Below are 23,989 nucleotides of genomic sequence, written 5' to 3'. Positions count from 1 at the left end.
ATATCCTCTGTAACAATATATACATTTTACAAATGAGAATATGGTAGCCCAGAGAGAGATGGGACTCTACTCTTCCTAGTCCATCCACTTCAGAAAGGAGTCTCTAACTTTGTTTATTCTTGTCTTAACTTGAGCATACCACAGACATCCCTGTCTCAAAACTCTGCTCCATTTGGCCACCTCTTCTTTTTTTACTCTGCTATCTTCCCACCCCTCCCTCATATCCCAATTAGCCATTATGACACTGGTGCTTTTCAGCAACCCACCAACCTCACTTCTGAGTACTTACTGTGAAACATTAATACCTGAGATGGGAAGTCTTGGCCTACCTTAGACTCTGGCCTAAATCATGCTTTTCCCACAATCAATCTAAGTAGAAAGTCACAAAGATAAAAATTGAACGAGATCTCCTTTCTGTGATGACAATGCTATCAACTTATTTTTTCAACACAGGTCACAAGAAAGGACTCCAAAGATGTGGCCCCTTTCCATAATTTGTATAGTCCATTGCCTTGAACCCAAACAGGTTCCCTCTAAGTCAAATCCTCCTTGACCCCAGGTCCTCTGCTCTGGTTGCTGCTTAGAATATTACTAGATAATTTGGGATTAACTACATGAAAGGCAGTCTTCTATTTTTATGTTTGTTCTTTTGCATTAGAAATCCTAAGGGACAGTCTGTTCACGCCTCACTGGGCCTATAACTGAAATACCACTGGGAGCTTTCCCCATATTTACTGACAGATTAACTGCTGTCTATTTTTGGCTCTGAAATAACTTTTTTTTTCCTGTGAACTTGAGCAAATAACTATTGTAAGTATTTCCCTTTCCTTATAAAATGATATGCTTATTGCCTATGGATGTTGTTAGGCTTAACAAGGTCATTACCAAGTGAATATGTGTCAGCCTAAATTATAAAACATTTTATGCTTACTTTTATTGGTTATGCTGCAGAAAAAGATCAATTCAGGAGGCATTTATTTATTTATTGGGCACCTAATATGTACTAGCATTGTGCTACATGTTGTTGGTAATTTACAGCTTGCTGGGCAAATAGTACATGTCCAATATATACTTGATTGATCAAAGTATAAGATATGGTCTCTGCTTTCAAGGAATCTACAGCTTCTGTGGTTAGGAGTTTGTTGCTTATCTTGAGGAAAAAGCAAAATGTTCTCAGGCAAGTCTTAGCATTAGCAAGGATAAGAACAAAGGGAAGGACAAGGAACTAATATTTAGTTAGTACTTAATGTTTACTAAATACTTTATCAACATCATACTTTAAAAATTTTTTTTTATTTTACTGTGGTAAGAACACTTAACATGAGATCCAGTCTCTTAAATTTTTAGGTAATTTTGAAGTCAACAGTACTGCTGACTATAGGTACAATGCTATACAGGAGATCTCTAGAATGCACCCATTTTGCTTAAATGAAACTGTATGCCTGTTGATTAGGAATTCACATTTTCTCCTTCTCCCATCCCCTGACAACCACCATACTACCCTTTAATTCTATGAATTTGGATATTTTAGATACCTCATATAAGTGGAACCATTTAGTGTGTGTCTTTCTGTGACTGGCTGATTTCACCTAGCGTAAGGTCCTCGAGGTTTATCCATGTTGTTGCATACTGCAAAATTTCCTTCTTTTTTTTAAGGCTAAATAGTATTCCATTGTTCATGTATATAATACATTTTCTTTATCCATTCAACTGCAATGGATATTTAAATTGTTTCCATATCTTGATACTGTGAATAGTGCTGCAATGAACATGGAGTGCTAATACCTCTTTGAGATCCTAATTTCAATTCTTTTGGATAAATACCCAGAAAGGATTGATGGATTTTATGGCAGTTTTATTTTTAATTTTTTGAGGAATCTCTATACTGTTTTTTATAGTGACTGCATCATTTTGCATTCCCATCAACAGTGTGCAAGGGTTCCAATTTCTCCACATCCTCACCAACACTTTTTGGTTTTGTTTTTTGACTTTAAATAATAGCCACCTTGACAGGTGGGCAGTAATATCTCATTGTGGCATTGATTTGCATTTCCTTGATGATGAGTAATGTTAAACACTTTTCATATACCCATTGGCCATTTGTATATCTTCTTTGGAGAAATGCCTGTCCCAAGTCCTCAAGCCATTTTTAAATTAGGCTATTAGATTTTTTAATTGAGTTGTAAGAGTTCCTGACATATTTTAGAGATTAACTTCTTGTCAGATACACGGTTTTCAAATAATTTCTCCCATTCGGTAGGTTGCCTTATCATACTGTTGATTGGTTCCTTTCCTGTGCAGAATCTTTTTAGTTTCATATAGTCTCATTTATTTATTTTTGTTCTTGTTGCCTGTGACTTTGGTATCATATTCATAAAATCAATAGCAAGACCAATGTCATGAAGCTTTTCCCCTGTGTTTTCTTCTAGGAGTTTTACAGTTTTAGGTCTTCATGTATGTCTTTAATCCATTCTTGAGTTGATTCTTTTGCAGGCCTTAATCCAGTTTTCCCAATAACATTTGTTGGAAAGACTACCCTTTCCTCATTATATATTCTTGACTCCCTTGTCAAAGATCAGTTGATCATGGACCTATTTCTGGATCCCCTATTCTGCTCTATTGTCCTATACGTATGTCTGCATGCCAGTACCACACTGTTTTGATTCTGCTAACTCTGTAACATATTTTGAAATCAGAAAGTGTGATGCCTCCAGTTTTGTTCTTCCTTCTCAAGATTGCTTTGACTATTCAGAGTCTTTTGTGGTTCTCTATGAGTTTTAGAATTGTTTTTTCTATCTGTAAAAAAAAAGTGCCATTAGGATTTTAATAGGGATTGTAGTGAATCTGTCAATCACTTGAGTAGTGTGGACATTTTAAAGTTAATTCTTCCAATCAATGAATGAAAGCTGTCTTTCCATTTGTTTGTGTCTTTAATTTCTTTCATCAATGTTTTATGGTTTTCAGGATAAGCCTTTTCATCTCCTTAGTTAAGTTTATTCCTAAATATGTTGCTTTTTGTACCATTATTAATGGCATTGTTTTCTTAATTTCCTTTTCAGATAGTTCACTCTTAGTGTATAGAAATGCCACTGATTTCTGCATGTTGATCTTGTATCCTGCAATTTTACTGAATTCATTTATTATTTCTAACAGTATTTTTATGCAGTCTTTAGGATCTTCTAAATAAAATATCATATCATCTGCAAAAAAGTCACAATTTTACTTCTTCCTTTCCATTTTGGATACCTTTCATTTCATTTTCTTTCCTAAATTACTTAGGCTAGGACTTCCAGAACTATTTCTAATAAGAGTGGTGAGAGTGGGCAACCTTCCCTTGTTGCTAATCTCAGAGGAAAAGCTTTCAGTTTTTTACCATTGAGTATAAATACTAGCTGTGAGCTTTATGTATATGGCTTTTACTATATTAAGATACTTCTTTGCTATTCCTAGTTTGTTCCGTTTATAATTATGAAAGGATGTTAAATTTTGTCAAATTCTTTTTATGCATCTATTGAGATTATCATGTAATTTTTACCCTTTATTCTGTTAATTCTGTGCATCACATTAATTGATTTTCATGTTGAACCATCCTTGCATCCCAGGAATAAATCCCATTTGGTCGTGGTGTATAAACCTTTTAATGTACTGTTGGGTTCCATTTGCTAGTATTTTATTGAGGATTTTTATATCTATATTCATCAAGGATATTGGCTTGTCATTTTCTTTACTTATGGAGTCTTTCCCTTTGGTATTAGGATAATGCTGGTCTCATAAAATGAATTTATAATTATTCCCCCATCTTAAATTTTTTGGAAGAGTTTGAGATGGATTGGCATTAATTCTTCTTGAAATGTTTAGTAGAATTCACCAAAGAAGCCACTGGGCTTTCCTTTGTTGGCAAATTTCTGAATACCGATTTGATCTCCATACTAGTTATAGGTCTGTTCACACTTCTATTTCTTCATAATTTAGTCTTGGTAGGTTGTATGTTTCTAGGAATTTATCCATTTCTTCTACTTACTCAATTTGTTGGTATATAATTGTTCTTAGCAGTCTTTTATGATCCTTTTTATTTTTATGGCATCAATTCTAAAATCTTCTCTTCCATTTCTGATTTTATTTTTTGAGTTTTCTTTTTTTTAGTCTAGCTAAGGGGTTTGTCAATTTTATCTTTTAGAAAAACCAACTCTTATTGAATTGATCCCTTTACCATTATGTAATGCTATTCTTTGTCTCTTGTTACAGTCTTTGTTTTGAAGTCTATTTTACCTGATGTAAATACTGGTACCGCAGCTTATTTTTCTGCTTCCATTTGCATGGAATATCTTTTTCTATCCCTTCACTTTCAGCATATGTGTGTCCTTAAATCTAAAGTGAGTTTCTTGTAGAGAACATATAATTGGGTGGTTTTGTTGTTGTTGTTTTTATCCATTTGGCCTATGTCTACGTTTGGATTGGAGAGTTTAATCTATTTACCTTTAAAGTAATTACTGATAGGGTAGAATTTACTATTGCCATTTTGTTATTTTCTAGTGTTGTAGTTCTTTTGTCTGTCTTTTCCATTCTTGCTGTGTTCCTTTGTGTTTTGTTGATTTTTTTTTTGTATTGATATGCATTGATTCCTTTCTCTTTTCCTTTTGTGTAACTTCTGTAGGTTTTGTGTGTGTGTGTGTGTGTGTGTGTGTGTGTGGTTACTTTGGGGTTTACATAAAATATTTTATAGTTATAATAGTCTAAGCTGATAACAACTTAAGTTCAACTGCATACAAAAACTCCACTTTAACTTCTCCCCCAACATATACTTTTTGTTATTGCTGCCACAATTTACATCTACTTATATTGTGCATCATTTGACATATTTTTTAGTTGTAGTTATTTTTAATACTTTTGTCTTTTAACTTTTATACCAGAATTAAAAGTGATTTACCCATCATTGCAGTTAATACAGTATTCTATATTTGTCTATACATTTACTTTTACCAACCAACATTATTATACTTTATCCTCACCATAATCCTCTGGGGCAGGTATTATCATTCCCATTTCTAGATGAAGAAATGAAGCTCAGAGAAATTTGGGGACTTGCCCAAATTTTTACCTAGTAAGTGAGGAATGAAAATTCAAATGCATTGAACGCATTGAATACAGGTCTGTTTAACTACAAAGTTGGTGCCTTTATTACTACACTAGTGTGCTAAGGCTAGATGCCAAACCCTGGAGCATGATCCCATTGTTTAGTCCTCTTTACTGCTGTTGAATTACAGGTCTTTAGATTCTCCTGCTAATACATGACCATTCTCTGGGAGCAATAGCTTAGTGTGCCTAAAGCATGATGATCCAACTTCTTAGCTTTATGTTGCAATCTTGTTTTCTTGTTTTACAGGATGTCCCTTGCCTGTGTCATCTATCTCAGTTATTATCTCCATGCTGCCCGACCCCATATCTCCCTTCTAGACATTCTGCCCTGAGATTTTTCAAATTCAGCACTTTCAAAATCAAAGTCATTATCTTCTTGCCTTTCTACCTTTTCAATCCCAAGGTTAGGGAAACCATGCTTCTTTTCCTTCTCCTATATTACTTTCTAGATCAATGCCACCACTAGCCAAGGTTGTCCAAGATGGGAACCTCATTTCTAGTTCTTTGCCCTAGCTCATTCCTTCACTCATTCAACCAGTCATCAAATCCTATAGATTCTACCCATGATAGCCCCTGCCCCAACCATCCTCTTCCATGTCTTTACTACTATTATAACAGTTCAGGCTCTTACCACCTGTCACTTGGACAATTACAAGAGCTTCCTGATGTGTCAAATCTCTCCCTATTCCATTCCACCACTCCTCAACTCCACCTACCCTACACACACTGCTGCCCTGGCTTAGATTGCAAAGCCAGACCTGAGTCAATTCCAATCAGTTTTACCAGCCTTAGCACCCCACCTCTACCTTGACAGTTCTAAGCTCTAATGAAGCCAAATTTTCTTGCTGTTCTTTGAAGGCACAAAACTCTTTTGTATCTTGACCTTCGTCTTCTCAGCCTCAAGTAAATACCCCTTTTATTTTTCTCCTGAGTAAACATCTACATACCTTCAGAGAATGAACTCAAATGCAATCACCTAATGAGGTCTTCTTTTACTGCTTGAAATGGTTAGTTCTACCTTCCTCTATGTTCACCTTCCCACCTTATACATACCCCTGTTATTAATGTACTATGAAAATTGTTTTGTTTGTACTTGTGATTCCCCTTTGAGAGCTTCTTAACAGCAGAGCCATTTCTTAGCACCAATTTTATTATGAAATATTTTAAGTATCACAGATACATGGTTAATAATATAATGAATACCAATGGGCTCACCTTCTGGTGTTATCATATTTGTTTCAGATATTTTTTAATAAATAGAATATTGCAGATAAATTGAAGACCTCTGTGTACCTTCTTCTATCCCATTCCCTCTCTTGCCAGAAGTATCCACCACCCTAAATATGCTGTCTCTCATGCCTACACATATTTTTATGTTTGCTACATATGTATGTATCCATAAACAATAACTTTGCAAGTTTTTAAAAAGGGTTTTTAAAAATGATATCATCCTATATGCCTTCAGCAAATGAATTTTTCTTTTTGCTCACTATTGGGTTTTGGGGGTTTAGCCACATAGGTTGACATGGTACTCCTTTATTTATTTTAACTATTGTGCAGTATTGTTTTATGAACATAGTTTATCTGTTCTTTTATTGATTTTTAGGCCTTTTATGATTTTTAATGTCCACATCCCCAAGCACATATGAGAGTTTCTCTAGGGTGTAGAAGCACTGGGTCAAAGGATATGAATATCTTTCACCTCAGGAGTTATGACCACATTGATGGTCACAGTGGTTATACTTATTTATGTTCCTTCCAATAGTGTAGAGAATTCCTCTTGCTCTCTTTAATCTCTATTGCTTACCAAGAGTCTAGCACACAGGAGATGCACTGCATCTGCCAACAGTGACTAAATGAACAAATAAATGGTACTTGAATTTATAAAAAGTTAACTAGAAGAAGCAGAAATACAAGTCACCAATAATAGAAGGTCTAGACTTGTAGTATTTAAATATAAATCAATTACAAGTCAAATTAGATTAAAAATTCAGTCCTTCAGTAGCACTAGCCACATTTCAAGTGCTCAAATGTGGTTACTGGCTACTGGCTTCCAAACTGGACAGCACGGATATAGAACCTTTCCACCATGACAGAAAGTTCTATTGGACAGCACTGGTCTATACTATAGATCTTTCTCTTTTCCCCTCCTCCCTCCACCCCCACCCTCTATCCTCCTCCAGCACATAGAACTTTCATAGTACTATCTGGGTGTCTAGAATTCCCACCACACTTGCCTTTTAGGCTGGAATCCATAATTCCTAATTTCTCATCTTTTTTTTTTCATTTCTAAAAATTGTGGTAAAATATACATAAAGTCTATCTGCCACTTTAACTATTTTCAAATGTACAATTCAGTAGCATTAAGAACATTAACACTGTTATGCAACCATCACCACCATCCATCTCCAGAACTTTTTCATCTTCCCAACTGAAACTCTGTAATCATAAAGGAATAACTACCTATTTCTCCCTTCCCCCATGCCCTGGCAGTCACCATTCTACTTTCTGTCTCTATAAATTTGACCACTCTAGGTAACCCATATATATGGAAACATACAATATTGTCCTTTTGTATCTGGCTTATTCCACTTAGCATAATGTCTCCAAATATCATCCATGTTGTATCATCTGTCAGAATTTCATTCCTTTCAAAGGTTGAATAATATTTCATTGTATGCACATAGCATTCTTCATCTGATTTCACCTTTTTGTCCCTCAGGTACCAGCTGGGTGACTGCCTTGCCAAACAAATGCAAACCACAGCATTAACAACTGATGCATGTTTAATATGAGGCCCCCAGACCCAACACTGACATGTAGTATCTTGGAAAGAATAATTGGCCAGGAATGAGGAGACAGAGGTTCTGGTCCCCAATCTGCTACATGACTGCTGAGTAGCCTTGGAAAGCTACCTTGACCTTCCAAGCATTAGTTTTCTCATCTAATCTAAGAAATAAGACCTTTCTGTCATTCTAAAATCCTGTGGGGGTTTAAGAGTGTTCTTCAACACACTGACTCAAAGTCAAGAAGCAAAGTGGATTTAAAGGCATTGTAGCAAACTGAGTAAGAGAAAAGTGGCTTCTAAAACTTTCTAATTCCAGAGAGAGAGAGAGAGAGTGAGAGAGAAAAACAGCTTACACTAGGAACAAGGCCATAGTGCATTAGATACTTCAGTGTCTAATGTTTCCTAGCCTAGAGTTACAGGCTGAATCTTGATGGATTCTTACCTATTTCATTTAATTTTCAACTTTCTACTAGGCCTCTGAGATCTTCTATTATCTTAGTCCCATAAAATATTTCAAAAGAATTGAAGTTTGATATTTTTTGTATAGAATTGATTTTTTATTCTATATTATTATTCTCTAGTTCATTTCCTTTTATTTTTCATTTATAAATTATTATGATGCTCTGATCATTACCCCTTGGAGATATGGTTATTCCCAAATGCAGTTAAGAATGACCCTAGAAAGTAAACAGCAGTGATGTGGCCAGTAAAAGAGCACGGACTGATGACATTCCCCTGACTGTAAGCCAGTTGGAGAATGACATGGAAAGGAAGGAAAGAACTTTGAAAGTCTCATCTTCCTACACTTTCTAAATTTCATCCTTAGTTGTAGTATTTACTTGCATATCACTGTTACTGTTTCTGACTACTCTTCTACAGACTCGAGGCAAATAAACCAACATATATTTTTTATTATGCCCATTTTCTTCATGTATTTTGAGGATTTAGCCTGTGGACATATATGGCACTAACTCATTAATTTTAACCACTGCATATTATTATGTTTTATGAACATAGCATAATTTATTTATCTGTTCTTCCATTGATACTTAGGCTGTTTTCAATTTGTCATTGTACATTTCTCCACAAACACATGTGAGGGTGCTCTCAAAACCTTGCTGCTTGACCCAGGCTTAGGAAGTTTGCTTTCCTTAATTTTTGATACAAAATTTCTATGAATCCCAAGGGGTTAATGAACTCCTTTCAAGAGAAATAAACTGAGTGCAGAGATACTAGGAAAAGCAAAAAGAAAGTCCCTGTTCTCAAGGAAGGGCCATTGGAATGGGATAATAATAAAATAACAGTGCAAATAAATGTAGCATTACAAGTATAATAAATAATTTGAAGGAATAGTCCATCACCCTAAAAGCACTAAACAGGGAAACAGTGTTCTTAGTTCAGGGCATCATGTTGGTCTTCCTGAAATAGTGTGGTTGGTCTGAAAGGGGAAAAAGGAATGAGTAAGAACTAGTCTAGTAAGGAATATGGGGTTTGGGTTGAGGTAAGTGTGGGAAAACATCATAAGCAGAGGGAACAGGAGGTATACAGGTCTTGGGCTGGAAGAGAAAGTGCCCGTTTTAGAGAGCAGGCCTACTTGGGTGGAACAAAGGGTGAAGGGAAAGAAGGCTTGAGAAAAACTCGAAAACGACATAGGCCAGAGCACACAGAACTTTTTGGCTTTTACTCTAAGGCGAGGGAACACCATGGGCTGGGTTTAAGCTAGAAAGTGATACTATCATATTTGGAGTTCAAAACAATTCAAAACATGGGCTTCTACATGGAAAAGTCTTTGTTAGGATTCCTGCTCCAGTTTCTGCTGAATCTATGAAGCTGAAGCTGAACATCTTGTAGTCACTGGCAGGACTCAGTCATTCTCTTGAAGAGTGATCTGAAATGAGGAAATGCTCTTCTGTAGAAGCATCTGCTTTTAAGGCAGGATGCACAGCAGAGTGAGTGAAAAGGCTTGATAGCTTCTATGAAGTGGTATAAATCTTTAGCAAAATAGAAAATGTAAAAGAGAAATCAAGGTAAGGGAGACTCTATCTAGAGAAGAGAAAAAGAATGGGGAGGAAAGAGAGGCTGAGGCCTGGCTCCATGAAAATTCTGTTGGCCAAGCCAGTGGGTACAGAGATCAGGATGAGCCAGGCAAAACACAGGGAGAAGGCATTAACAGAGACTTCAGTTGAAATTTTGAAGGAAAACATAGTTTTTTAGGCAATCTAAAGTGGACCAAATAGCTCACAAATTGTACAACACAGCAACTAAAATCCTATAGCCTCTGGGAGGCCTGAGCACGCCTAGACTCAGCCCATGATTAATCTCTCCTCCTCCTTAGAAAATCAAAGTCATGACATACAGCTTGTGGTACCAACATTGCAATGGCTCCTGCTGGGTAACTCGCAAGCACCACTCCATGCTCCCCCTGTTCTGGCCCCTGTCTCAGTTCAGAAAACATACTTGACAACACTATCATGACTCTTGAAGAACCAACTTTCATTCCCCCTGTTATTTAGCACTGTTTTTTTCTTCTCATGCTTTGAGTAGACATTTAGTTTCTAAGACAAAAGAAAAAAGAGTTCTGAGACTCAGTTTGCAGTGGGGGAAATGCTTTGCAATCAGAGGGGTGAAAAAACTTTTCTGGAAAACAATGATTTTATTTGGCTTTTTCCAAAAGTATTTATAAGCATAAGAATGACTCAGACACTAACAAAAATACAGTCACAGAGAAGAACCTGATTGAAGCATAATTGATTATGTTGGACAATTACAAATGCCCTTATTAAATAATTGCATTTAAACCACATGATAGTTTTATAACTGATTTATAAAAACAAAATTTTGAAAGTTTAAGTGACATAATTGTTCTCAGTATCACTACAATTTTCAAATGAAGCAATTTAGCCTTAGAAGCAATTTCACTTCTCATTGTAATGTTATTTTGGTGTCAGGCTGCAAGCTTTTGTTCCACTTCAGAGTTCGAGGAATAATGATTAACCCTTCCCTCTCCTTGGTCAAATCAATGATGCATTTTTCTAGTGTATCAGCCTTTTGCCTTTTGCTGTAGACTCACTAGATCATTAAAAAATGGTCTGCAGGCCTCCGATTATGTATATGGTTTCTATTAATGAGAATGTAGTAGCTTCTGTATGGACGTGGGAAATGTAAATCTTTCTTAGACTAGGGGTATATGTGAATTCAGAATAAAAATGGCAAAAACAAACTTTCTTATGTTTGAGGGTTTCAACAAATAATGTCAAGACTTTGCACAGTTTTCTCTCAAAATTACATCCCCTACTGGAAGCAGTCCAGGAAATGGCCTGGTATCTCTGGCACATCTCCTAGAATGTTAATCAAAGGTCTATATTTTCGGGTGCATGAATAAAGGACCTTGGGACATTCAGCAGATAAAAGCCAATACCATTAACATTCCTTTATTGAGTTTATATGAATTAAATAGTTTTATACAACTACTGTCTCAGTATCACACACACAACTCCCAAGGCATGTTCTACACTGGTAATAAGAGCTAAACCTGCTGTATTTCATTTCAGCCTTGCTGATAGCATTTATCAACAAAATCTGGCTAAAAAATGGAATATGCAACTTAAGCCTGATCATAACTGGGCTGCAGAGAAGGAAAGTGGGGGATTATCTGGGGACTGGGAGCACAAATATAAGATTGTATAGTCATTGTGTACTATAGGCCTTTTGGCAAACTGTAGTGTAAGCCCCAGCTGACAGGCCTTTTCACAACTGACAGAGGAAAATATGAAACTTAAATTCTTCATGACAGATAAATCTGCTGAATGAAAGGGAGACCAACAGGATAACTGTGAGACAAAAAACATACTGCTTTTGGGTAACTCCCTTAAATCTACCTCTTTTGTGAATATACAAAATAGGCATTCAATGCATATCTTCTAAACTCCTACCTACCAGCTTTGCTAAGCATGCTGTTAAGTTGGAATGATAAAATAAGCATCTTTTCTTCAGCAGATGAATACAAAGTCTTATAAGACAGGGGTGGCAGATTAAATTTAATATGTGGGCATGAAAGACATTTCCTGGATGACTATCAACTGGAGTGGATTTCTTGAACCAAAGTTGACATGTTACTATTGTAGAAGGCTTATTAATTGAGATATTAAATGTACCTAATCCACCATGATGGGGATCTTTGTCAAATTAAAAAAATATGACTATAAGTAATTGCTCTTTTCTGTCAGTGGGTCCCAAGTCCATGAAATGTAACCAGAGACCACCTCTTAGGATTAATATCATTGGGCTTTCCACTGGTGATACATACCTTTTACCCTTGTCAAGGGCCCTGGGGCCTCCAGGGGTTTAGGGTTCTTTGCCTTTTCCATGCTGGTTTAGCACCGGCATTTTTTCCTTATTCATCTTGATCAGCTATACTAGTTCTGTCCAATTCTGGTGGCAGCCTATGGAAAACTACCTCAAACCATGCGAAGCCAGATTAAACTGAAAAGTAAAGTTTCTTGTATAGTTCTTTTTTTTTTTAATCCTTGCAGCTATTTAGTTATTTATTGTATAACCTCACTGCTCTTGGCATTTCCTAGAGGAAGCTTTCTGAGCAGCACTGCTTCTGGGGGAGAGGAGGGATTAATACAGGCTGCCTCTTTTATTAATGAATGGCTGGACTGCCTTGGCAAATCCCAGGTCAAGTTGATAGACAATACCTTGCTGAGATAGCCCAAAGCAAGTTTCAGAGACCAAGAGCAGGTCTGCCTTGAACTGTCACTTTCCCTGGTTGCCATGCAATTCATGGCTAATCTCCACAAAAAAATCAAGGTGAGAATTAGACAGCAGTGGGGAGAGAGAGAAAGAGAAAGAGACCGAATGGGTGAAAGGAAAGATGAAAATGGTAATGAGACTTCATGCCCTGACCAGCGTGAGTTCTTCCACCAGTCAGAAAGTCCTGGAATGTCTGGCAGCAGGACTAGGGCACCGTGTCAGGCCATGGGAATCACCCACCAAGTCACAGGGAGGCAGAAGAAAGACAGTGAGAGGCAGAGTTAGAAAGACTATAAAAAGGAGGAAGAAGAAGAGGAGGAGGAGGAAGGGGAGGAGGAGGAGGAGGAGGGGAGCCAGGCTGGAGTCTGCCAGAAGAATCCAGGCGCCACGGTGTAACAGCTGCCTCAGGTATGTTAGCCAGTCTCAGCTCGTTCCCAGCGCTTCTTGGCAAGCCCAAGGCTCAGGCGCGCACACGACAAACACGCAGGTGAGTGTGTGCACACCCGCTCTGAGCTGTATCTGTTGTAAAGAAGCTTCTGGCCTGTCTGCAGTAGTGTCTTTCAGATACTTGCAGAGAGAGCTGGGCTTGTTGGGCACCGCTTTTCATAACTGTGGTAAAATTGCCTAAGACCTTCATAAATAACAAAATCTACTCAAATACAAAGGGATTTAACTTACTCTAAAGATTATTATGTTTTGTCTGCTGGATTAGAATTGCTTCCAAAGTCATTAGAGAAACTCAACATTAGCACTTACTTTTCTATAAAGAAACAAACCACACACATACAAAGGTGCAGCATTATACAGTAATTATCCAAAATGCTACTGCTTGGAATAATAAGGATGCTGTGTGTTTACACATCATCTTTCTTCTCCTAAGAATTCAAATAGCTACACCACCCATATCCCATTATTCCTATCAACAGTCTTCAATGAGCTATGCGGGTGGCAAGGATAATTATCTGTATTACATAGAAGGAGTAACTGAGGCACAGAGAGGCATTCAGGATCACACAGTAAGGAAATAGCAATTCTGGACTTACTATATAAAACATTACCGGTCAAGAGTTTTGCTGTTAAAAATATATATTCCTCTTTTCCATCTTGATTTTCTTAAAACAATTTACAAAGAGCCTTTCCTCTTTGGGGACTCTCTGACCCCTTCTTTGTGTGCAGTCTTTACCTTAGCACTTAACAGTGTGTTGTAATACTTCATTTATTTGCCTACCTCTTTCCTGATAATATGTTCTTGAAGGCCAGGACTTGCTCATCTCTGTATCTCCAGCGCTTGGAACACAGTTGATGTTTCTTAAATGTCTGCTGGCTAAACGAATGAAAGAAAAAAGAATGAATGCATTAATGGACAATCTTCTAAGAAGAATTTCTGACAAGGTAACAATAAATGCAAATTTGGGCCTAAACTAAATATGTCTGATCTGATTTTATCTTTGCTATGACAAATATGTCCACCTCATGAGCCTTCTTTTAAAAATCCAGTGAATACATTTAGAGCTAATTCCTTCCCTGCCTGGGCTGTTGGATTTATTGTTTGGAACAATAACTGAGACTCATGGAAATACTAGGGCTCCAGATGGTCTATTGTAACTATTTTCCCCATAGCCCCCCCTTTTTTGATATCTAAGGGAAAGCATTTTAGGTTCGGAGGTTTTGGGGAGTATTAATATATAGTTATTATGCTGTCCCAAAACCCTTTCCTCTGTGTATTGAGTCTTAAAGCCAGATTGTTTGGGGGGAGGGGGTGCAGACCCCAAAATAACAATAGGAACAATGATTGCTCTTCAAGGAGACTACAAATTTAACTCTCTTTTATACATTTTTTCGGTGATCAATACAAAAAAGGCAAGGTAATATATGTTAATCTTTACCAGATGTACTTTATGTATCCCCTTACGTTGGAAGCCTAGCAGGAGTAGAATGTCACAACAGACATTTACTGAACTACCTGGGGAAATGTAACAAAAAGTGTTAGAGGAAAATGGTCTTTCAGCTAAATTACCTAATATATTTGCTAATGGTATCTGATTTAAAAGCCATAAAAATACCAAGTTAAAAGCACATTAGAAGATGTGTTATATTTATAAGTGTTTGTCACCTTGGCAACAAAAGCTATATTCCAAATCTAACACTAGCTATGATGGGCCAAGACCTTTTAAAATTGGTAAATACTTCTTTATGGCAATGATCTGCTTTCAGCTACTGATAGAACTAGAAAAGGCAAGTTCTTCATTGCATAGCAAGTTTTTTGCTAGCTTTCTACTATGGGTAAGCTTTTTCTTTCTATTAGTAAGTATGGTTTATTCTTGACAAGAAAAACAATGCATTTTCAAATAAAGCATCAGTCTTAATTGCACTCAGAAATGCAGATACAATAGCTTGAAGATTCCGAAGGATAAGAGTTTATCTATCAACTTTATATTTCGGTTTATCAACCATAGGACTGACCTTGGTTCATGTATGAAATATCACCGGTGTATACTATAAAATCAACCTTATCCTACAAAAATCTATTCTCCTGGTGGGTGGAATATGTCTAGTTTAATAGGGGAAATTTGCACATACCTTTACCTTCCAAGTGAGTTGCATGAGGACTGAAAAATTATCTGTCACTGTGTCTCACTAAAATTCTGCTTCCAAATTACATCTAATAAAATTAGATGATTTGGTGATGGGAACCCATGCTCTAAAAGGTAGATTTCAGGTAGACCTGAAAGAGGTTTAGACTGAACTCTTATTATTCTTCCCTCATTTTTTAAGTTGTAATCTGCTTTCCAAATCCTATAAAAAATGTTTGGGTTATGTGCCAGTCAAAGATTATAATTCCAAGAGTCTAACTAGATTCCCATGCGGTTGAACTAATTTTCAGAAGTAAACCATGGAAAAGGTCTGGGTAAACACACATTCTCTGTGGGCTGTGGCTGTTCACTGGGAGCCTAGACAAGTTGTCTCTACAGCCAGCTTGGGAAAACCCAAGCCCAACTCGTGATCTGTAATCATGCTCAGCAGGTTCTCAGAGAGAGTGGGCAGATCAAAAGGCTAAAGGCCATCACCCCCATGTAACTTTTCTTTCTTTTTTTAAAAGATTTTACTTATTTATTTGACAGAGACAGAGATAGCAAGAGCAGCAACACAAGCAGGGGGAGTGGGAGAGGGAGAAGCAGGCTTCCTACCAAGCAGGGAGCCTGATGTGGGACTCAATCCCAGGACCCTGGGATTAAGACCTGAGCCGAAGGCAGACGCTTAATGACTGAGCCACCCAGGTGCCCCACCACATAACTCTTCTAACACAAGGAGACCATATCCTTCTTCTACCCAGAAGAAATCAATAAAAATTTCCTACCACATCAGCCCAAACTAAATATTGCCAGGAAGTATGTCATTGCTTCCTTTTTATTTTCTAAGAAATAAGGTCTTCTTAGTGAACATAAGAAAAAGTTTTAGTCCATGTGATGGAGATATTAATAGTGCACAAAGGGAATGTTCTAGAAGAAGAGAGATGAGCCTCCAGCCTAGAACTAATAAAGCAAGGTAGCACCTTTGAGTTCAAATATAAATTATGTGAACAAAGCTGACAAAATTCATTATACATAGTTAACCAGATTTACTTTTCACTTAAGGCAAAGAATCACATGGATTGACATGTATTCTAGTACTTAAACATATTCTTCATTTGACTGACAAATGTAACTCTTGAGAATGTGTTTGATTACATCACCTTGCCACTAAGCCCTTTGCTTAACTCCTAACGAATCAATTACCAAGCCATCTTCTGTTGGTAAATTTAGAAGAAATTGTCTATTTTTTACTCAATATTAAGTTTTAGATAGCCTAGATGGAAATTAGAGCATCTTGTTTAAAAATCATCATATATTATATTATTTAAAGCACTGACTACATAATCTCATTTCACTCTCCAGAAAATATAAGCAAAAGGCTACAGCCTGAATTTTACCAAGTATAAAGACACAAGATAATTCATAATAGCTACCTTAGCTGAGTGAAAACACAACATGTAGCATCACTCAAATTTCTTCCGAAGGGAATAATGGGCCTACAAGGGAAGGGACTGATTTTTCCCCCAACTTTATACCCTCTGCATAGTAGCTAAGCAATAGATATTTGTACAATTATAAACACAAATGAACTTCAGTAATCTATTTCATGTATTCCCCATGATATCCACAAACTGAGGAATGACCATCTTACATAAATAGGTAGCTAAGAAAAAAATGTTAGAGGTAGAAGTAAAATAAAATAACATGATTTATTTCCATTTTGTTGATACTTATGTGTAGACATGTTTGCCTTACAGACCTGAAAGATGAGTAGAAATTAGGTAAAGAGAATGGGCCCACCAACATAACCCAAAGTGGAAAGTGAGAATTAGCATGGCAGGAACATTAAGGAGCTTGCGTTGCTGGAGTGAAAATTGTAGGGTTTAGAAGTGAGTAGGAAATGTGGTTAAGTATGCATAGTGGGGGTCAGTTGTAGACCAAGAAAGGAAACTAACATGTGCTGAACACCAGGCCTTATACAGAGGTTCCCTCAGGTTGTTCCTCAGGACAAGACTGTGAAGTGGGTATGATTATCCTTACAGACTGGAGAAAGTCTCAGAAAGTTTAGATACGTGACTCAGTGGCTCTCAGAAAGTATGTGGTAAATACGAGCCATTCTTCCAGTGACACTATACTGTATTGAAAACTGGGCAGAGAGATGTAGAGATTAACACACACAGAAAGTAACAGCTTCTAAACCAAGTCCAGAAAAGTTGAATCTGAATAAATGATTTAAAAATACAAATGGCTTAATAGGACCCCTAACTGCCCTGGGGTTTTTCCATGTGTGAAATGAGCAACATTATCACATAATCATGTTCTTAACCTCAACAGGGAGACTTGATTAATTTTCAGTTACAAATTTCAGAGTAGTACTGATTAAGACTTTGCTGCTTAGGGTGTTACTGTTCATCATTCCAGAAAGCCCCAGGTCCGATTTGGAAAACATAAAATATTCTAAAGGCAGATCTAGTTATGGAAATGTAGACATTGTCTTGTATTGGCAACCTGACAAATGTGCTGCTACACTCTTCCCGTTGTGGTTTACATGCTGCTTCCATACACGACACTGGCATCCCATTCGGAAGTTGATTGTTGTGTTTTGGTTTATGTTTCATACAACAACTGCCCTGAGCCACTTCTAAGAGAGGAAAATAATGACAAATTTGAAATTTTCTCCCCAGGAAAAGAGGCTGTGGTGAAAACACCAGATGACATTTAAGCAACTACCATTAAAGGCATTTTAATTTTCTGTTGACAAACATGATTTTCCAAATGATTTACAGTGAAGTTTCTGGGCTGACAGCCATACAGCCTGTCTAGGACTATGTTTTCTGGCTCTACAAAAGTGCTAATGAAATCTTCATTCTTCTGTGAGGGACTTAATGTCTTGAAAGCCACAGTGCTATTTAGGTTCCTGGTTCCCCAGCTTCTGCTGTCACCTTCCTTCAGAGCCCCTTGGCCCCATCTCTTAGCTCAGGCTCTCCTAATCCCAAACTCTAATGTCAGACTCAAGAAAGACAGTGGTGCTTTGGGGAGCACTGGTTCCACACTTGGCAGCATGTGTATCTATCAGCAAAAGCAGCTTCCTTCTTAGACCCCCCTTCTGCAGCCTGGAGTTTCATCTGGTTCAGGGGATTCTGTCTCCACTAACTTCAGTGTATCTTTTCCTTTCTTGAATGCTGTCTGCTTTATTAGCTTGCTAGATATCCAGTTTCTCTAAAGAGTAAAGCTCTGTTGTGCTCTTGTTAAGTTTTCATCTCTGACTTGCTGTTAATACTCAGAGTCCAGAACTTGCCTGGTGCTTAAGGCCTGCCTTTCTGTTTGGATTTTCATTTTTGTTCTTGATATTATTTTGTTCAATACTCTCATATTACAGACAAGAAAATCAAAATGTAATAAAGTTGGGAAATTTGCCCAAGTTCTCAAGATTAATTATTTGAACTCAGGTCTACTTATTTTGAGACCTATATGCTTTTACATGTTCAGGCTAAGGTTATTAGATACCCTCTTTTAAGACATTATCCCCTCTATTTGTTATTTTATCTAACATGTCAAGAAATGTTTGAGAAGGAAAGCTGTTCCCCAATTTTTTAAAAAATGTTAAAATAAAAAGCAAAATACCTGTCCTTGTTCAAGGATATTAGTCTATGGGAGGTTTTGTTTATGAAGTTTTAAGAGATGCAGTGTTTTTTTTAAAACATGAGCTTATTTTATCAGTCAACCTGTTTCTAAACTGTTATTATGGATAGACTTCCATTTTATTAAAATGGTCTCTTTTCCTCTGGAAGAAGTTTTGCAATTGTATAAAAAGTGAAAAATAATTTTCCACGTCAAGGACATGGTTTTTGTTATTCTCGTACATGAATTCTAGCTGAGAGATTGCCCATTTTCATTTCTGCACTTCCATGTCTTGCCTTATGATTCCACTCTCCATCTCACCTACAACAGTCCTTTCATTCCAAGGAAGGGATTTGTCACCAGTTTGTCCCCTCAGCCCTGAAAATGTCAGCAGAGCCTTTTGCCAAGCCCATTTTAAGACATCTTACATTATATTGAAATACAGTAGACACACAGTGATTAAAAAATCAGTAGCTATCTTAGTGTTTTGAAGGCTTCATATTTATGGGAACTAGAGATGCCATATGTCCTACAAGGGTTTTCATTGAACAGAATTTATATTAAATAAAGCCACAAATCCATATTAGGGATCATATGCTGGAAAATAAAAACAACAAGACATTGCAGTGGGATGTGATATGAGAGTCTGTGTTGAATTTTATCCTTCCTATACATCTTACCTTTTTCTGGAATGGTAGTAAGTCTGCCTCATGTGGTACTCACCTGGCTGCCCCCCTACCCACCTGGTCTATACAACACCTTATCTCAGTCTTTAACTCTGTGTTCCTGTTATGTCCCAGTCGTTTGAACATGATTCTGCTGCTGCGTGTGGAGTACCAGGAAGGACCAATATCTGAAGCATCTGACTTTTATCTGACTGGACTTCTGTGTCTTTCAGGAACTAACTGCAGTCAAAGGCAAGGCAAATCTTTTCCTTCATGGTTTTTAATGTTGATATCTTGTTGTCTTCTCTACTCAACCCTACCCAGAAGTTTTAAAGCTATTCTATTTTCTTCTCAAAGTTTTAAAATTTTGGAGTTTTGCTATTCATGGATAAATCACCAAACCATTCTGAAGCATGTGTGTGTGTGTGTGTGTGTGTGTGTGTGTGTGTGTATGGAGAGAGAAAAAGAGAGTAAAGTATGGCTCTTTTCTTCCTATAGCTAGTTTTCTCAGCATATTGAAGTGACTAGTCCACTCCTTCCACTGATCTCATTGCCAGCCCTGTCATATATGAAGTTTCCGTATTGTGTGAGTCTCTTCCTAGACATTCAATTCTGTTCTGTCAGTTTTCCCAAAGTAACAATAACACTTTACCTTATTAATCATTGCTCTGGAATAAATTTGTATCTGGTAAAGCAAGTCCCTTCACTTCGTTCTACTAGTTCTTCAGGAGTATCTTGGCTATTCTTAGTTCTTTGTTCTTCGAAATGTGTTTTAGAATCAACTTTTCAATTAAAAAACTGTCTGCTGTAATTATATTAATATTAGACAAAAATTATTATAAGGAAATCACCTTAATTATTTTGCAAAATTTGAATTCTTATAACTCAGCATTTATTTATATCTTACAAATTTTATAGTTACTGTATTCTTGATGACATAAGTACTTATCTGTTGGTGATGAAATAGAGAAATTCAAGTACAAAATTAATTTGACCATCCTTGTACTACATTAGCTTTATTTGCTTATTCCTACCTGATTGGCTCATGTGATCCTTTTCTAGATCATTTATGTATTTGTATTGGTTAGGAATCTGTATTAGTCAAGGTTCAATGCAGGAAAGAAGGACCACTTCAGGTATTTATAAGCAGGGAGAATTTAATACAGAAAATGAGTTCTTATAAAATCATTGGAAGTATGGAATGATCAGACTGTAGTCTGGGTCTCCAGAAGTGATGGCAGAATAATAAAGAACTGACCCAGCAGCTACTACCACTGAGGCACCATCAGAGCCACGCCTAAGTGAAGAAAGTGCTACCACTCTGCTGCCACTGCTACCAGCACTTCTGGGTACCCAGGAGATTACAATGCAGGGATTGGGAGATCAGAGCAAGTAGCCACTGCTGCCGCTGCCACCACCCCAACTTCTCATCACCAAGGAAGCTAGAGAGTGGACGGTGGGACACTGCTGCAGAGAAATCTCAGATTTTCACAACCAGTTTATCAACAAAGACTACCAAAACGGAACAGGAAAATGGCCTCTGCCTCATTTCAGATTTCTAAATCTTATACTAATGCATCAAATTAATGGAACTGGAATTATATCCAGAATTATTATATATTATAACTCTAACTATAAGGGAATATGAGAAATGAGGGTATTGGCTTTCAAGCCTCTCCAGTTAGAATAATAGTGGAACAGAAGCCAACTGATTCCAACCATGTTATCAAGCATGGTTTGGTTGCAAGCAACAAAAATTGACTCTGGTTAACATAAGCAAAAAACAAAAACAAAAACAAAACACACAACAATTTATTAGAAAGAGAGTGGTTACACAGCCAAGAAAATAATATTCTAATCTTGGAAAAGGTAGAAACCAGGGCAACTCTGAAGATCTAGGTAATGGAACTTAAGAACACACACTCTCTCTCTTTAGTATCCTGCCATTGGACGGCTCAGTTCCTTCTGCTTTATGTCTGTTCACGGGATTCCATCCCTGGGTATCACTCCTTGATATACCAATTTTCAGAAGATAGAGTTTCATTGCTTTAGTTAGGGTCAACTGGTGGTAGTGGTGGGAGGGCAGGGTCCCCTAACAATTCCCCCAGAATCTCCTATAGTAGAGAGGCAATAGATACGTGAAGGGAAGCATGCTGGGTAGAAAAAAGATATCAGTTATCTGCTCCAGTGCAATGTCTGATCCTGGCATTGCCTAGAAGCTACTTACTTGTTGGATACTTATGCCACAAAGCTTTTGCAAAACACTGAAAGTGGAACACGTTTAGTTTCATTAAAATTATAGACTTGAATATTTCAGTATAGATCTTTCAGTTATACAGGTAAGTTTTGCTACATGTTTTAAATATCTCATTTTATAGGTATAGAAAATGAGGTTCTTCAAGGAGTATAAAGGGTTTCCTTTGCATAATGTTACACAAATGGATTTATATCCAGATACAGAGGCCACTCTTTTGGAAGTGTTTCAATATGTGCCTTAATAATTAAAGTGCTCTTTGTCTTTAACTGGCTTTCTTATATAGGAGGTATATTTTGGATTCTCATCCATATATAACACTTATGAACAGTACATTTCAGAGAGCAACCTGATTTACACCTACCTGCCTATCTGATGTTTGCATCTGTAAGGCCCCGAGCTGTCATGATGACAACATGATTCAAAATTAATGACAAATGGAAATTCACAGGCCCCCAGAAAAGTTTCTCCCTCATGGCTCAGAAAAAACTTCATGCCAACATACTAGAAAGTTACTGATAAAGTGGGGACTGTGACCCACAACAGAATGTTTTCCCCAAATCACCACCTTATTAGCAAGAATCCTCCAAAATAAATTCTAATGAAGATTCCAACATTTTGAAGGGTCAAAACCATTACCAATATGAGTTCCTCATTTGCTTGGCCATCAGCTGGGGAAGATCTAAAGGAAATTGCTTGTTTCCAGGTCTCTCTCATACTCATTTCCCCTTCTGCTTCCACCTTCTGTGATGATGGAATTACTGCTCCCAGTTCTTTACTCTCTCTCCAGGGTCTCCTATTTCCCCATCCTACTAACGCCCAGGCTATGTGACTTCCTTTGACCAATGAGATGTTTACAGATGTCATGGGCATTTAGGCTTGGAGCTGTTGGTGCAGTGGAACTTGCTCTCTCTTGGGCCTCTGTGTTTGCCATGAGAAGAATATGCCTCAACTAGCCAGCTCTTCTGAGAAAGATGGGGAGCATAGCCCTCAGGGTGACCTACAGACCTGCATCTTAAACCTGAGAAGCTCAGTAGATCTCAACTAGCCTAGGGCAACTGACCTTCCCTTGATTTGCATATGCATGAGCACACCCCGCAGAAACCAGCAGAGTTGACCCACAGATGCATGGCAAATACATATTTATTGTTGCATACCACTGAGATTTTGTTTTGTTTTATCCAGTGTTATTACAGCAGTAGCTAATGGGATTCACTCCTTCTAATTCCCTCCCTTCTTTCACTCCCTTTCTTTTTCTCTCCCTGTTTTTCTCCATTTTTCTCATCCTTGAGAAGTCTCCCTCCTCAGCTGGTGCTAGTCCAGTAGATACATCAACTGTCTGCTAGATAGTAACACAAATCCCAGGTAGTCTACTTTGAAGTTTATCACAACAAAGGAAAGAAGTCCATATAAAAGGATTTGAGTAGGCAATTCTTGCTAGCAATGTTTCTTCTCTAACAGGCATTTTTGAAATGTTTTTATTATTCACTTATGTATGTCACTATCATTGTGAGTAACTTTCACTATAACACCATGTATGACAAATTGAGTCATATAGTAAAAATGGTATTGAGGGTAACTGACTTGTAAGCCATTCATTATCCTGTATTACCAGGCTTTCCAAGAGATAATCAAGTGAGAAGAATCTCAAAAGACCCAACCCCCCACATGCAATATATAACATCTTTTCTTCTCCTTGATCTCTAAGTTTGTTCTTTTATTTTCTTTTTTTTTTCCTCCAGCCTATTATGGAGCAGTTTGCCAGGCACAGAGTTACCATTCCCTTTTCTCCTTTACCATGTAAATGTCAGTTGAAAATATGCCAAGTTCCAGATACAATATAATCATAATACTACCACTGTGCCTCTGGATTAATTAATCATAATGAATGAAATTTTTCTTGATTTTGTATGCCAAGCCTGGAAGCATAATTCAATTTCATCTTTGACTTCTATAGCTTGAAGCAACCACTTAAACTCAGCTGTCATAGAGCTTTTGGAGGGAGATCAAAAAACACTAATTAAAAAAAAAGAAAGATCCAACTTGCAAAAAGGCATAAGAGGAAGTAGAAAAATATTCTTTAACTATCTCAAAAGAAGGGTATACATGTATGCATAAAAGTAGGGCACAATAAAATTGTTTGTTTCCAAATATGAGGATAAAATATGATGACACTGCCTTAAAAAAACTTCTGTTT

The 23,989-nt window shown here is 37.2% G+C and overlaps 1 long non-coding RNA gene across 1 annotated transcript in view; it reads right to left on the bottom strand.

Moving 5' to 3' along the window:
* LOC118526020 (uncharacterized) overlaps positions 1-23,989 on the bottom strand; it is a 186,298-nt gene that overhangs the window by 109,702 nt on the left and 52,607 nt on the right. Inside the window, exon 3 of the long non-coding RNA XR_004912427.2 lies at positions 13,908-14,003. This is a non-coding gene — a long non-coding RNA (uncharacterized LOC118526020). The remainder of the gene's footprint in view (positions 1-13,907; positions 14,004-23,989) is intronic.

Source organism: Halichoerus grypus, chromosome 12 (assembly GCF_964656455.1).
Source record: "Halichoerus grypus chromosome 12, mHalGry1.hap1.1, whole genome shotgun sequence".
NCBI classification, from domain to species: domain Eukaryota; kingdom Metazoa; phylum Chordata; class Mammalia; order Carnivora; family Phocidae; genus Halichoerus; species Halichoerus grypus.
This window is presented reverse-complemented; position numbering and strand designations above follow the sequence as displayed.